The sequence below is a fragment of the Macrotis lagotis genome, chromosome 6 (assembly GCF_037893015.1).
Source record: "Macrotis lagotis isolate mMagLag1 chromosome 6, bilby.v1.9.chrom.fasta, whole genome shotgun sequence".
In the NCBI taxonomy this organism is placed as follows: Eukaryota; Metazoa; Chordata; class Mammalia; order Peramelemorphia; family Peramelidae; genus Macrotis; species Macrotis lagotis.
In genome coordinates this window covers 55109630-55127005 of record NC_133663.1, presented here as the reverse complement: position 1 = coordinate 55127005, position 17376 = coordinate 55109630, and the positions used below count along the sequence as shown (strand labels likewise).

At 35.6% G+C, this 17376-nt stretch overlaps 1 protein-coding gene across 6 annotated transcripts in view; it reads left to right on the top strand.

The window, feature by feature from the left end:
* Positions 1 to 17376, top strand: part of ZBTB38 (zinc finger and BTB domain containing 38) — a 91825-nt gene that overhangs the window by 40631 nt on the left and 33818 nt on the right. The window contains exons 1-2 of one of the 6 annotated variants that reach the window (XM_074191190.1): positions 2477 to 7167; positions 9242 to 9420. The exons of 3 other annotated variants lie outside the window; for them this stretch is intronic. The gene's annotated coding sequence lies outside the window, so the exon portion shown is untranslated. Of the gene's footprint in view, positions 1 to 2476; positions 7168 to 9241; positions 9421 to 17376 lie in introns of those variants that run through there. 2 more of the 6 variants (XM_074191189.1, XM_074191192.1) reach the window with 2 other exon arrangements.

The following is a 17376-nucleotide window of genomic DNA, read 5'->3' as shown; positions in this document are numbered from 1 at the left end:
CCAGCAAGAAAGAAAGAAGAAATAATTGACTTTAGAAGGGTAGGTAAGGGGGGAATGCTATTAGTTATGGAGAAAGTAGGGAAACTTATAGGAAGTTGGCTAACTGAGGTTGGTTGTATATATTTCAGTCTATTAGCAGAGACCCCGGTAGTTGAACATGTTGCTGGAATATCTGAATTATTAATAGTAATGTCAGTAAATGCAGAAGTTCCTGGAGGACATATAAATCTAAATTGGAAAAAGATGTCAAATTTTTTTCAACTTTTTTTTCAAATTTACATGTGAAAGTAGGAAGCTTCAGTTTACTAAGCATGGAAAATAAGTCTGAGCCCTATTCAGTTTAACAAGGTACTAACTTAATAAGGATTGTACCAGAATCAGAGGAATATACATTTTAGAGCTTGAAAGAACATCAGAGACCATCTAAGTCTCATTTACAGTCAAGGAAACTGATGGTATGATTCACGTTCATGCTTTCTTGGCAATTAGGTCTGATTTAGAATAATGGTAGGTAGTTTGTTTTTTTTTTCCCTTTCATCCACATTTCCTGAGATTATATATTTAGAATTGTGTTTCTCTTTCCAATAGTATTTTCTTTCAGACTATAAGATTTTACAAAACCCAAGGAAGCAAAGGCTAAAGGATAAGACGGGACCATGAATGTCCAGGTGTATGTACTATTGTTAAAACATAGCTGTGAAATTTGAAAATCACACAATTAGTTATTTTATTAGTATATTTTTAATTGGTTTAGATTATATTTCTTGATTCTCCAAAAAAAAGCTTTAATTAGACAGTTAAAGAATATTCTTTACTCTCTGCTTTATTAGAAGATTCTCTGAAGGCCTTGAATGAGATGTGGGGCTTTTGACTGAGACTCTAGCCTTGTGGTGGTACAAGCTCCAAATTCTGCTTTTGAATCTTTGGACTTTGGATTGCTGACACCAGAGGCTAGAGCTTGGAGCCCTGGTTGGTTATAGGCCTGCCTTCCCTAGTCCTGGAAATTGTTCTCGGGCAGTTTCTGTGTCAACCAGTCTCTGTGCTGAAAAGGAACAAGGTTTCTCTGCTCATTTATCCTTAATTGCCTTCCTTTGTTAGCTCTTAGTCCCCTGGCCTTTGGTCACCGAAAAGGAGCTGTCTGTTAGTTGTATTAGGTTTTGTGTTAGGGGTTGGGGTTGGTTTTGTTTTAAAAATCATTGCTTTACTACATCCAGGCCCACAAATCAGAAGCTGCCTGTTTTCACTTTAAACAGAGGCCCCCATGAGGCCTTATTCCTGGGAGTCAGCAATTTTCTCTGAACATTTATGGACTTTGCAGGGCTATGGCTGACTGGTCAGACATTTTCCTCTGTATTTGCAAAAATAGGTTTGACACAGATTTGTTGCTGACTATCTCTGTGACCTTGGGCAAGTCACTCCTCTGTGGACCTCAGTTTCCTCAGATTAGATGACCTCTACATTACCTTCAAGGTCATGATTCTATGATCAGTTTATATCAAAAATGTGAGGGCATCTGCTCTTGCCTATAAAATCAGAAATGTATGACTTCCATCTTCTCTGTGATGCAATTAGCCTGTCGCAATTGACTTGATATGTTCAAAGCATAAATCTCACAGATTTCCAGCTCCAGAATCGATTTTTTTTTTTAGGTTTTTGCAAGGCAAACCAGGTTAAGTGGCTTGCCCAAGGCCACACAGCTAGGTAAGTATTAAGTGTCTGAGACTGGATTTGAACCCAGGTACTGCTGACTCTAAGGCCGGTGCTTTATCCACTATGCCACCTAGCCGCCCCTAGAATCGATTTTTGACTTAGAAGTTATCAGGTAACCATATCATTGGAAAAAGTAATATTTTTAAAGCTTTTGTAAATAGATGAAATGATCCCTTTAAAACATCTATTGTACAAAAGCACCAATCACAGGTGTTGAGGCAGTTTCCTCTAGCATGGGTGGGGTATTGTTTGTGTAGCTGAAGAGTTTTAGAAACAAGGGTGGATTATATTGCATTAATGAAACAATTGGTTTTCTATTTGAAAAAGCACATGTAAAATTAGCTAATTTTACATTTAAAGAGATGAAAATTGTTGTGGATTGGATTCAAGTGAGCTCTGACAATGTAATTGACAATGAGAGAGTATTAAGAAAACACCAACAGTACCCTCTCTGCCTCCAGACCCAAGAAAAAATTTCAACCCTACCAATACCTTCTTATTCCTTTGGTTGGGCACCCAAAACACACTTAGTTCTCTATTCTACATGTAAGGACATGGTCCGTGCCCCAAGGGTTTACAGTCTCAATTACATAGCTATAAACAAAACTTTTCTGGCCCAAACCCTTGACTAGTTAGGTTTGCTTTGTTGGTTCAAAACAACTATACAGAGTTAGCATTATTTTTTCCTAGACCATAATAAATCATCAGAGTTGTGATTTCCTGTACATGATTCCACTTTATGACTATTTCCTGGCTATAGGTAAGTGAATAATTTCATTCTGGCCAATGGCCCTAATAGAATACCCACTTTAAATATCTATTATACATGATGCATATATGAGGTCTTATACATATTTTAAGTGGTAAAGATTTCTTTCCCCATTATGGACAGCAACATTAATATGATGATATATTAGTCAAAAGCCAATGGAAAGACTTTTTAATACCTTCAAAGAAACTTTTAGTAAAAATCTAAGACCTAAGAATCTCTCCTTATCATGGTAAGTCACAAGTTTCGTCATGGGAAGTATTTCAGAATCTAAATATAGCATTTGGGACAAAGTATTTTCCAGATCCTAATTTGGAAGAGGTAGGGAACTTAGAACCAGAAACTTATAAGTAATTTTTCCCCACCAGAAACATTAACCCTATAAGGTCCAATGTCTTACTACCTGTACCCAATATATTAAAACCTCTGCCATTTTCCATAAAGAAGTATAAGGAGCTATTTTTTTTTCCTTCTTCACAACTTTTTAAAAGGAAGATATCAGCAGAAAGGCAAAGTCTCTACCTTGGGACAAACTTTGTGAGGGAGAATATTGATAAAAGTCACCTCAAAGTAAGCAGGCATAGATAGTAAATCTGCATTGTTGGAGGGAACAGCCATATCATTAGCCTATTTGAGTATTTAAATGTTGCTTTGTTTTAAGTAGAATTGAACAAGTGTCTTTATTTTAGTATATGTTTTATAAAAATGATCAGGGGTCATTATAATTGATGGATTACTTTGAAATATCAATTGAGGGGGTGGCCAGGTTGTGCAGTGGATAGAGCACTGGCCCTGGAGTCAAGAGTACCTGAGTTCAAATCTGACTTTAGACACTTAATAATTACCTAGCTGTGTGGCCTTGGATATATATATATATTGAAATATTTCTCCCATGAAGCAAATCACAGGAAAAAGTATAGGACTTTGAGTCTGGAAGAGACAGAGAGAATAGAAAGCTGAGTCAAGTAGCTAATAACTGTGTCACTTTGAGAATATCACTTTATTGTACTTCCCCCCATTTCCTCAACTGTGAAATAAATGGGTTGGATTAGGTTACCGTAGAGGACCTTTCTAAGCTCTAAATCTGTGATCTCGTCTGAATTCTTGTCCTCCTTTTGCCACTAGTTATCCTGCGGAAGGCAGTGTGGTATAAGAAAAGAGGTCTTGTATTTAGGGTCTGAGTGTAAGGTCTGGTGTAAAAAAAGGGTAATGTATTTAAGGTAAGAACTTGAGTTCTTATTGTGACTATTACCTTACTATTTATGTGTCTTATAAATCATTTACTTCATCTGGACCTCAGTTTTTTCATTTGTAATCTGAGGTGGGAGTTTGTGGGTCCATTCCCACAAGCAAAAATTCTATAAGCCAGTATTTGATCTTGAATAGATTCATTGACATTTATTTTGTTGACCTTTAGTGACCGTGAACAGGTCCTAACTAGCACATTCTTTGATTAGGCCCTCATTAATTTTCAATAAATGGTTCTAGTGAGAGTTTCATCTAGGGTAGTGCCAGTTAGGATATTGAGGAAAGAGCTGTTATGACTTGAAGACATCAGAGAAGAATCAAAGATGATTCTAAAGTTTAAAGTGTTAGTTACCAGAAGGATTGTGGTATGACACACAGAAACAGGGAGGTCAGAAGAAGGTGAAAGCAGGTGAACCCACAGGTTAAGCTGTCCAGCATGCAGTTAAAATTGTAAAACTGGATCTTGGAAAGAGACTAGAGCTATAATCATAAGATTGGGATTCATTCACATAGAATTGAGAGTTGAAGTTGTTGGATTAAGTGATCTTTTTCTAGGACTGATAGTATTGAGAGAAAAGAAAGTGAAGGACTACTGAGGACCATCTTACATGTAGAAAGCAGAAAGAAAATAAGTTTTTAGATAATGTAGAAATAATTGTTAGCCAGAAAAGGAAAATCAGGGTACAACAAGGTCATGAAGGCCAAGGAAAGTAAGATATTCAAAAAAAGAAATGGTGACCAGTAGTGTCCAAAGGAAGTTAGAGATAATAAATATGGATTGATCTTGAGTCAACTGATTTGCTTCCTTGGTAACAACATACTAATAAGGGATATTAAAACAAAGAGATACAGCTAAATTAGTGAAGTATTAATAAGATAATTGTTAGAATAAACTCTTTCCTGGAACATAATCTGAATCATATTATTAAAAAATTAAGCATGCATCAAGGCTTGTGTTTTTTTAAATGCTATATGTTGATATGTCCCAACTGATAATTTCTCCAATTGATGGAAAGGTCCATGAAAACAGGCTCTAAGAAGCATCTCTCTAGGTCTCAGTTTCCTTATCTAGAAAATGGAAACACTAAACTACATAAAGTCTAAAGTTTCCACCTTTCTTAAATGTCTGTGCTTTTCTCCTTACATAGCCATCATCCTAATTCCATCACCTCCAACCCCTCTCATCTAGGTTATTACAATAGCCATCTAACTGGTCTCCCTGCCTTAATTTTTTCTCCTCTTCACACAGCTAAAAGTGATTTTTCTAGAGCATAATTATGACCAAATTACTCTGCTATTCATTAAAGTCCAACAGCTCCCTATGGCCTCTAGAATCAAATTTAGACTTCTGTTCAGTCTTTAAAGTCCACAATCTAACCCAGTCTACCTTTTCAGTCTTGTTATATATCGCTCCCCTTTATGTCATCCAGACTGGCCTCCTCAATTTTTCCTCAAACATAACATCTCTTCCCATCTCCATGTCTTTGAATTGGCTAGGCCTTCATATCTGGAATGTACTACCTCCTCACCTGTGTGGCTTCTCAAATCCCTCAGATCTCAGAACTCAGCCTAAGAGCCATTTTCTACATGAAGTCTTCTAGGTTTCCCCTCTATAACCCAGCAGCTAGTGAATTCCCCCTCAAAAATTTTACTACCGGGGCAGCTAGGTTGCATAGTGGTTATAGCACCAGTCCTGGAGTCAAGAGGACCTGAGTTCAAATTTGGCCTCAGACACTTGCTAGCTGTGTGACCCTGAGCAAGTCACTTAACCCCAATTGCCTCATCAAAAAAAATGCTGCATTTATATTGCTCAATATATTTTTTTATATCTATCACAATCAGTTGATAAACATGTATTAATATATTTAGCACTACAAAGAATTGTAAAAAGCAGTATCTACCTTCAAGGAGAGTTCCCATTCTAATAAAAAATATTTTTATAATTATTCTAACTATCTGTTTTCTCCCTTGATAGAGTGTAAGTTCCCTGACCACAGGGGACTAATTCAATTTTAACTTTAGATTTTTAGTCCTACCACATAGTAGCCGTTTGATAAATTCTTGTTAATTGACTAATTTGTCATCTTTTTTTAATGCCCCAAAGCTTCAGACACGATAGATTCTCAATAAGTATTGAGTAGAAAAAGTCCTTGATGGAGAGGGAGTTAAAAAAAAAAGACTCCCTTTTTTTTTTTTTGTTCCTTGATAAGGAAGATACATTGTTTGGAAGGAAAAGAATATTTTGAGAAAATTGGGGCAGCAGTCACAGATCACTTGAAACATATACGTCACCACTGAATTTTAAAGATCATTCTAGCTCAGCTCCTACATTTTATAACTGAGGAATGAGACTCAGTGACCTGCCCAAGGTCTCAAGGTTAGTTAGAGGCAGAATCAGGTCACCTCTTACTCGAACCTTTTGAAGCTCTTTTTGACCAGACTCTGATGTCATCACCTTGGTGTCCTAATATGGTTTATGAGCAGGGCCGGAGCATGCCAGAATCAGCAAGCAAGGCGTGAAGTAATATTGATACTTGTCCAAGGGAGACCATCATCTGTTCTCCTTGCCATATTTCTAGCAGGAAAATGTGGTTTTTAATTTTTTTATCCTGTGAAAGATTTGAATTCATGCCAATTAATGTAGTTGGTTAAATTTCATTTTTGCTTTTTCAGACTCCCCCCCATAAACTTTCTCACATAAACAGGAATTACCAAGTTATATATTAAGTTGTGAGAAGGAGCATTAAATAGCTTATGAGGCAATATAGAAAATAATATAATAATAATGATAATGATAATAATAGATCACATTTATAAGCACTTTCTTCACAGCCATCCTGTGGAGCAGATAGTATAAAAACAATCTGATTCTTATTTTATAGTGAAAGGAAATTTGAATTCTGAAGGGAAGTTAGTTTGCTCTCCAGAGACCACACAGGTGGTGAGTGGTACAGCTTGGACTGGAACCCAGGTCTCTGGGTTGCCTGCCCAGGACTCTATCTGCCTTCTGGCCTGTAGCTTAGGCTGCGGTTGTCCATAGATGATCAGAGTCCTCGATGCCAGATTTCAGACCTGACCCTTCCCGGCTGGTTGTCCCCTGCCTAGGAAACCTCCCCATGGCCCAAGTCATGGGATGGAGCATTTCAGCCAGCCAGCTGGCCCCACCCTTTGCCCTACACAAACAGGAGGTGCCCAGGGATTTGTCAGGATGATTCCCCTCCGTCACTTCCTTCTCTTTGAACTTGACCCTGGCCCCATTTTATTATTGTTGTTTTTCCTGTTTGTGTTAGATGGGTATCTGACCATTTGTAACCAAAAGGCATTTATAAATTCCTCTCTGAACATTGTGCAAACGCATTCCATCGACATCTCGGGCCTTTCCCTTTTGGCTTTGGCTGGTTGGGGCTTTCATCTCCTGCTGGGGAGGAGCCTCCCATGGGGTAAGCAGAATACAGAGAATCATACGTTGCCTGAAAATGAAAAAAAAAATATGGTGGGTAGAGAGGACGGTGCAGAGACGTCAAGGAGGGGCCTTTCTCTTCTGAAAAAGGAAAATGATCTGCAAGAAGTAAACGGACTCTTAAATGTGATGGTTCCTGACATATTTGGGGGTGCAACCACTTTTCTTTCCTGGCAAGCAGTAATCCGGGATCTGACTTATAAAAACAATGTTCTGTAGGGCAGCTTTAATGGTATGCAAAGGCCTGAAGGACTGGACAGTTTGCCAAACTGGACAGCAGCACAGGAAGCAGCTTGGTATGGTGGCAGAAGCCTCGGATTTGGAGTTCTGGGACCTGGGTTTGAATCTCAGTTCTGGCACTACCTGTGTGACCTTGGGCAAGTCATTTTACTCTTCTGTGCCTCACTTTCCTCTCAGTAACATGAAGAAGCTTGGACCAATGGATACTAAAGTCCCTTCCAGTTCTAAATCTATGATCCTGGAGTTGAAAACACTTTAAATCCACAAATCCCGTTAGAGCTGGCAAGACACTTAAATTCATTTGGTCCAAAATTCTACAGATGAGCTTTTGACAGGAGTGACTACTTTTTTTTTCTTGACATGTTCTCCTCCATATTGTGTCCCTATTTTAAAGTCTGGTTCTTTACCATTTCTGACCCACCGCTCTCTGCCTCCTCGATAGATTCTTTTTCTCCTCCTGTTTTCTTGCTACCAGTCTCGTGTCTTTATGCAAAGTGAGTTTCTTGGTGTACATCTGTGGTATACTTAATATAATTTTCTGTTTCCTTTTAAATGTTTCCAAGAAATGTATCAAGAACTTTAATTGCATCTGACTAATCTATTTTAAGTGTTTCTGTTCTTTTGTGGAGCTAGAGAGTTTTTGATAAGAGCCTTCTAATTTCTCCCTAATATATATATATATTTTTTCAAAAAAATCAAAACAAAACCTTTTTCTCTATTGAGGATTCAAAAAAAAATTGGCTCTGAAAAAAAATTCTTTCTTCAAATTCTAACTGCCACCTGCATTGTTGCTGTGACTCCTTCTTATGAGGCAAGGAGAAAAACCAAACTTCCAGAGCTTAGTCATCCTTTGTGGTATTCAGCAAACAAATATTTTGGCTCTGGTATGAGATCGACCTGATCCCTACACTCCTGCCCTTCTGAACATTAAACGCTTGTTATTCCCTAGTGGTTCCTGCCAGAGCGCTCTAGCTGCTGACGTTTTTAATATGTTGTGGCCATTTTCTGTGCAGCTGAATTCTTATGTAATCAAACACCATGGGCCTTTGTTCTGAAATTAAAACAGACAAATACTAGACATTGTCCTATGGAAAAATTTTTTTAATTTTTTTTAATCAGTGTATCGAAAACAGCATGTTTATAGAGGGTAGGGGGAAATCAAATAATGATTTTCCATAGGCTTTTTTGGTGAGTATTCCCTGACTTCCTCTCCAGATAACTTAATTTTCATTTTAAAAGACCGGGGAGTTATATGAGTGGTTTGGCTACCACTGCCATGTCACCTCAAAATCTTTATTAAATGTGTGTTAAACAATAGAATTTTTAGTTTAAAAAAACAGAAAACTAAAGATTGGAACAAATTAAAAAAAAACAAATAAGAACCAGTGGATTATAAGCAATAGGTTGCTCAACCTGGAAATATGGAAGACCTGAGTCCAAAGCCCTCCTTGGAAGCTAACAAGTTTTGCCTTAGTTTCCTTGCCTGTAAACTGAGGGAGGGGAGGAAGATAACTGGACTTGCTGGTCACTAAGTCCTCCCAATTCTAAATTTGTGATTTCATTTAAATGAGTAAAGCATCAACTTCACGTCCCAGTGTTTGGTATGCCTAAGAAATTAAACTCCCTGGGAAAAGCTTCCTGGGTAAATATGAATTGCTGGGAATATGGAGAAATGGTTTTGATCAGAATAAATTTTATTGAAAATGATTATGATTTTTTCTTTAAAAAAACAACAATGGACTTTAGATCTCTCAATGCTCTTTTCTTTTTCTTTTCTTTTCTTCTTTGCTTTCTTTTCTTTTCTTCCTGTTTAGATCACTATAACCCAAGCTGTGACACTGACATATTTGTATACGATTTCTTTGAGAGACATCATAGCAAGGTGGAAAGAGAGCCGTCTTTAGATTCAGAAAGTCTTGAGTTCAAGTACTACCTCTAACACAACGTTGGCTGTACCACCCTGAGCAAATCATTTCACTACTCATTACCCCAGGTAATTCTTTAAGATACAAATTGCAAACAGTTGCCCATCTTCATCATTAGAGGGAGTTTCTATTCAAAAGGCTGGGGCATAGGAATTTCTGTAGGATATCTGGCCTTGCAACAGTATTTTTGTGTATTTCTGAGACTTAGGCATGTATGGTGCTTCCTTTGAATTCTAGGAAGAGATGATTTTGTTTTCACAGTGATGTCTGGTAGACTTGTTATGTGACCCGTTATTTCTCAGTGGCTCAATATCCTTATATATAAAATGAGAGTGTTGGACTAAAGGATCTCTAAGACTCTTGACTGATATTTGGATTCTGTGATTCACTGTTTTTGTTGTTGTTGTTGTTGTTTGTTTTGTTTTGTTTTTGTTTTTGTTTTTTAGTTTTTGCAAGGCAATGGGGTTAAGTGGCTTGCCCAAGGCCACACAGCTAGGTAATTATTAAGTGTCTGAGACTGGATTTGAACCCAGGTACTCCTGACTCCAGGGCTGGTGCTTTATCCACTGCACCACCTAGCCGCCCCTCATGATTCACTGTTGATGGTGCCATTATCTTTTTTGTAGGTTGTAGGGCTTTGGAAGGCAACACTTTCAGAGCAGCAAAAGTGGGAATTAAATGGGAAATTACTGGGGGGAAAATGTTTCATGATAGTTTTCAAGATGGATGAGTCAGTGAAAAAGTGAGCAGAGAAAAAAATGATATAATAACTTATGTTTATGTTAGTGCTTTGATGTTTGTAACTCACTTTTCTCATAATTCTGTAAGATGAGAGTGAACTTTTTATTATCTTCATTTTAAAAATGAGGAAACTGAGGCTCAAAGAGATGAAGTTGACTGAAGTTTCACAGCTAGAAAATGTCAGAGCTGAGATTTAAACCCAACTTCTCTGATTCCAAATCCAGTGCTATTTCTGCTAAATGAGGCTAGGTCTTACCAGAAGTCATCAGGTAGTCGTCAGTCATCTTAGGTACCTACCTAAGAAAATCTACATAGTATATATGAAAATCTTTTTAATTATCTTTTTTCTGTCTGGGAGGGATAAAGAGATGGGATATATTGGAAATATAGATGATATAAAATCAAATTATATAAATAAAAATTTCTTTTTTAAATTTAAAATATAGGGGGTGGCTAGGTGGTGTAGTGGATAGAGTACCGGCCCTGGGGTCAGTAGTACCTGAGTTCAAATCCAGCCTCAGACACTTAATAATTACCTAGTCATGTGGCCTTGGGCAAGACAGTTAACCCCATTGCCTTGCAAAAAACAAAACAAAACAAAAAACCTAAAAAAAAATTTTTTAGTGTTTTTATGGGGATACTGTCATCAAAAAAAAAATACCAACCTGCAAAAGTATATTCAGTGCAAATATAATTGGAAAATCTTCCTGTTATACTGATGGCAATTGACCATACCTGTAACTTTCTACTTCTACAGCTTTTTTTGGGAAAAAAAAGGAAATATATATATTGATTTGATGGCATTGCTTATTGTAGTTACCCTAATGTAGTTGCCTTTTAATGTTGTATTCATTTACATTGAGGCAGTTATTTGGTATATTGTTCTTTAGATGCTGTGTTCTTCACTCTGCATCATTTCATGTGTTTTCCTTTGTTTTAGGAAATCTATAATTGTCTTTCCTTATAACACAAGCCTATTTTACCCTATTCTATTCACAGACCACAGTTTGTTCAACCATACCATCATCATTGGGCACTAAATTAGTTTGTAGATTTTTGATGCTAGCAGTGATGTTATGAGTATTTTTGTACAGTTGGATCTTTCCTTATTATCATTAAACCAACTGGGGCAGAAGCAGAGTAGTGGAATTTTCATGTCAAGTGGCATAAACAGTGTAGTCACTTGTTTTGCATAATTTCAAGCTATTTTTCAGAGCATGGATTAGTCTTCAGCTTCTGGAGCAATGATTTAGCATGGTTATCTTTCCATAATCCCTCCCATATTTAATTCCTTCAACAATTTAGGAATAAGATGACGATCCAAAGTTGATTTTGTTTATATTTTTTGTTAGTGATTTTTGAATGGTTTATCATATGGTTTTTGATGGTTTTTAATTTGTTTGAAAAAGTTATTGTTCAGCTTTGATCCTTGTACATCAGTTGGGATATGGCTCTTAATCTTAAAAGATGTGCTAATTCCCTGTGAAATTTGGATATTATCCTTTTATTAAGGACATATAAAGTATTTTGCCCCAAGTTTATATTTTTCTTTTTATCTTTCCTATATTGATTTTGTTTGTACAAAAGCTTTAAAATTTTTTATCAAAATTCCCAACTGTTGAACTATTTTATAATTTCCTTCTCTATTCCAACTCTGGTTATGACTTTTTCTCCTATGTGCAAAAAAAAGAAAGAGTTACAGGGAAGGGAGATGGAGACAGAAACAGTGAGAGAGAGGAACAAGAGGTAGGAGGAGAGAAAATATTAGTCATTTATGCTTGTCTAACTTTTTTATTGATATGATTTTAAAAGTTCAAGTCTTTTATCATTCCATTTTTATTATAATGTATGTTACAAATTGGCAGTCTAAATCTTTATTCCATAAAACACTGCTACATAGTTTTCCTAGTTGTTCTTACTGAACTAGTTTTTAGCTAGTTTTTGGAAGACTAGATTACTGATTATGTTTGTTTAACATGTATTGTCCATGTATTTTCTATTTTTAAAAAAATCTAGTATCATATATAGTTTTATATGTATGGTGGTATAATCTCCTTTAAGATCTGATAAAATCAAACATCTTTTTCTTTCATCTAAGAAAGGATCCTTTTGTTTCTGTGTTTATTACAGTTTTTAACATAAATACTCTATCTCATTAAATGGTCTTTTTCTTCATCCATTGATACAATCATACTATTTGTTTTTATAAAATGACTTGTCACAAAATGTATTGTAGAAAGTACACAGGTTCTGGAGTCAGAGAATCTGAGTTAAAAAATCTTGATGCTTGCTATCTGTGTAATCCTGAGCAAATTATTCAACCTTTCTGGTTCTCAGTTTTATTTATATAATTAAGATATAGGATTTGATACCTCTGAATTCCCTTCTAAGAAATATATTTTAGTTAATTATATTCAGTTTTCCTAATGGTGAACTGTTCTTGGATTTTGGTAAAAATCTAGCATGGTAATAATGAATAGCTTTTTGATCTGTCACTGCAATGTCTTTACTAATGGTTTATTTAAAAAATTTGAAGCAGTATTCACTAGCAATATTAGTCAGTATTTGGGTTTTTTTCCATCTTTATCTCTCCATGGTTTGGGTAGCAAGATAATATTTGTCTAGTGAAAGTTGGTCAGATAAAGTACTTTATTTCTTTGTTTTTGAGATCTATTTGGTACAGGAAATATTTGGTTTTTGTTTAATATTGGGTATATAGGTGAATTCTTACAGAAAAGAGAAGTGAATTCTGTCAGTCTTTATAAAGAAAGTATTTGGGTTTTTTAAAATTTCCTGGCAAGTATTTTATGACTTATTCTATATTTCTCTCTGAGAATGGGTTGTTTAGATTTGTTAATTTGCTCAATTTATAGTTTTGTAGCTTTTCATCCATTTTCATTTAAGTTTTCCATTTTGTTGGCATATATTTGGGTATAGCAACTTATGTGTATTTTTTTCTGCTTCACTGAATCTCCTCTTTTTCATTTATGATAAAGGAAAAAATTTATTTCTCTTGGAGACAGAAAATTGACATATCTTTTTTATTGGTGTTTAAAAAAAAGCCCTTTGTATCATTTATCATTTTCTTTCTTTTAAATTTTATTGATTCTCTTGAGGATTTCCTTTATGTAGCATGCTATAGGAGTTTTAATTTGTTGGTTTTCTAGATTTTTAAATCACATGCTTAATTATCCCCCTTTTTTAAGAGACAGAAAAAGAGGGGGCAGCTAGGTTGCACAGTGGATAGAGCACTGACTCTGGAGTCAGGAGGACCTGAGTTCAAATGTGGCCTCAGACACTTAACAATTGCCTAGCTATGTGACCTTGGGCAAGTCACTTAGCTCCATTGCCTTAAATAAATAAATTTTTAAAAGAGAGAGAGAGAGAGAGAGAGAGAGAGAGAGAGAGAGAGAGAGAGAGAGAAGCTATACTCCCCCTCATCTTGGTATGGAGTTGATCTGGGTTCTCAAAGATTATTTTTTTTTTTTTAGGTTTTTGCAAGGCAATGGGGTTAAGTCACTTGCCCAAGGCAAACAGCTAGATAATTATTAAGTGTCTGAGGCTGGATTTGAACTCCAGGGCTGGTGCTGTGTCCACTGCGCCACCTAGACACCCCTGTTTGATACTTTTAAGGCTTAAATATGATCCCAGGAATAAACTATGTTTTCTTTCTTAATGATAGTCTAGCTAAGTGTGGAGAGATTCATCACCTGTAGACTGGTCACTTGCAAGACATTGGGCTAAATATCGGGTAAAAAGTTCCTGCCTACAAAGAGCTTATATTTTGCTGGTGGGATGGAGCATGCATACAGAACTGTGCTTAGCAGGAAAGAACTCTCTTGTCTTTCTTATACCTTGAACTTGTGTGATATCAGATTGAACATCAGGTTCCATATTGCCAAGAAAATGAAACTGGTAAATCATATTGCTTTGGAATCTCAGGGCCTAGGTCATACAAATGCAAAAATGAAACAATCTGTACCCTTAATGAACATTAAGGGAAACAATATATTCGCGTGTGTAAATGTGTGTAAAAATATACATGTACAATTAGATGATATATAAACCATAAAAACCAGATACAAAATGGAAGTAGTAGGTAGTGAAAGAGAGCAGGAGAAGTTGACTGTAGCAGAAGTTTTCAGTTCTTTTGATCTGCTTATGGGAGCTTGGAATTTCAAGTGGCAGAGAGGTCAGAAGAGAGAACATTATCAGGTCTGATAGACCTGATTCACACACATTATATTGTGCGTGTGTGAATGGAAATAATTCAATACAAGACTGGAAAAATTAAGATGAGACCAGGTTGTGAAGAATTTTAAATGCTAATGATTCATTTACTACAGTTCATTGGTAACAGTAAATACATTTGGGCAAATAAAATCATTTACCACAGATCAAGCTCAAGATGCTCAAAAAATTATGGATATTTCTTCCCAAAGAAGATTTCAGTCTATTAAGTCTCTATTCCTTTAAATACAAAGGAAAATTAAACTGGTTCAGATCTACCCATAGTTTCCTTTTACTTTTTTAACTGATTAATTTTTTTAGACAAGGCAACTATAAACAAAAGAAAAATATGTATATAAAGTCAGCAAAAATGAAATTTATTTAATTTTAACAGATAAGAAATAACTTATAATTGATGTTGGCATTAATCCCAAATAAGAAGGCTATCATCATAATAAATAACTTTTAGAACAAAGTTAAAAACAAGAATAAAAATTGTTTTGAACAAGTTATTGATGAAGAAAGGAATCAAAGGAAGAAAGAATATTGACATTTTTTAGAAAAGGTTTTGGTTAAACAGAAGTTTAAATTGTGTGAAACATCTGCCATAAGAAGGAGATCAAAAGAACTTAAAAACTGCCTTAGTCAGAAAACACTTGATCTAGTTGTCAAGTGGAGAGTGATGGCAACCAGGATAAGCTAGGTTAGAATATAAATTTGCTCATTGAATATTAGAGAAGATGATCAAATATTATAAGCAATATAATACCAGAATGTAGAGAGAAACAAGAAGTTAAAAAAATAGTTTATAGAAAATTTGGTGGAAGATCCAATTAAGCCAGATCATTCTGAGGGTATTTTAGGATGAAAGAGGAAAAATTATATCCAGAAGAAAGATGGAAACTATATCTATATAAAATAAACTATTTTCACTATATGATACAGTAGAGCCACTACATTTGGCTCTAATGTCCCAAATATGTTTCTTGAGGATCTAGAAGGACATTCAAGAGAACAAAAATGGGGGGACGACTATACCAAACCAATAGAGAGAAGCTTGGTGTTGGCGATGGGACAGTTTTGAAGGCATTAAGGGTTATGTTTTCAGGGTATCTGAAGGAATGCACAAGACGTCTAGAGATTATCTCTAGTGTAACTGAGAAAATATCAATAACTCTACTTTATCATTCAGATGACTTTTTGTGATATTATTTTGGCCTCTAAAGTCCCTCCCACCTCTAAAATCTATTCTCTTGTGATCTATGATGTTTTGAATGCATCATTTATGAGAGAATTAGATAGTGATAGGTAAGCCTTCACAAATAATATAGGGCAGTAGACCACACTTTCATTACCATACAATTGACTCAAAAAATGAAAACAATACAAGATTCTGCAATTATTTTACTATGAAAAAGCATCTGATTAAGCAAAACAAAATACTGCCTTCATTGCCTAAGATGTCTCCTATAAACCTTATCTAAATATGCAAGATTCCTTCTAGGGTATACTAGAGACAATCTTGTTCAGTCCTCCTTGTTAAGTCATTTTTCAGTCAAGTCCAACTCTTCATGGTCTCATTTTGGATCATGGTACTGGAGGTACTGGAATGGTTTGCCATTTTCTTCTCCAGCTTATTGTAGAGATGAGGAAAATGAGGAAAACAAAGTTAAGTGACTTGCCCAGGGTCACATAGCTAGTAAGTGTCTGAAGCCAGATTTGAACTTAGGAAGGTGAGTCTTCCTGACTCCAGGTGCAACACACTACCCTCTATGCCTCCTTGTTGCCCAGTCCTCTAATCATTAGTGTGAGAAAAAGTATAAAATAAAGAACTGTTTGCTAAAGATATTTGTATTTCCATAAAGGAAATCCAGTGTCAAGTCCAAGTTAAGGGAAGATTCCTTATAGATGTTCTTGTTTGCAGATGACATGGAGCTGATTGAATTTTCCTGGGGCTAAAAGTAAATCTCTGTAAATGATATCTATAAATAAACAAGTCTGACTTTACTATTTTATTGGAAAAACCAAGTTTATAAAAAATGTCTTTTGCCCATTCCAATAATATAATATAGTTTAGACAACATATAGAGCTCTCCTAGTTAGGTAGCTAGGTAGTACATTGTTTGACCTGAAGTCAGGAAGACCTGAGTTCAAATCCAGAATTTATTTGCAAATTACTTAACTTCTTTCAATCTCAAATTTTCTCACCTATAAAATTGATAAGATCACCTACTTTTAGCTTTTTGCAAGGCAAATGGGGTTAAGTGACTTGCCCAAGGCCACACACGTCTAGGTAATTATTGTCTGAGGCAGGATTTGAATTCAGGTACTCCTGACTCCAGGGCCAGTGCTCTATACACTGCACCACCTAGCCATCCCTAATATCACCTACTTTTTAGGGCTATTGAAAAGATCAAAGGAGATGATTGCAAAGAGCTTTGCAAAAATTGAAGTGCTTTATAAATACTAATCATCATTATTTGGGATGTATAAGTATGTTTATATATGTGTGTGTATACATATATATGTATATGAATATTTATACAATCTAAAAAAGCATTTCTTAGATAAAATAAAATAGCTTAAGTATGACAGTTGAACAGGAGGAGGTGAGAAATTGGATTGCCTTTGGAAAATGGCATAATCTCAGATTTATCCCTGTCACTAAAACCTACATATTTAAAACCAGTGTTCTTCTGCTAATGTTTTATGACTTCAAGTCATGAAACAAATCAGTCTCTCTCTAGACTAAAATTAAAGATCACCTAAAATGCAGTGAACGGGGTGCATGTTAGGAAGCTGCAGTACATACAGTAAAAGAATTAAAAGATGTGGGTGTAGATACACACACACATACACACACACACACACACACAAAGTGTCATTGGACATGTATAACTAAAAATATGGAGGCTTTCATCAGTTGAAGAATGGCTAAACAAATTCTGGTACATGAATATAGTGAAATACTATACAGCACCATGAGAAACTGTGACTGTAAAGAATTCAAAGAAGCATAGGAAAATTTATATGAACTTAGGCAAAGTAAAGTA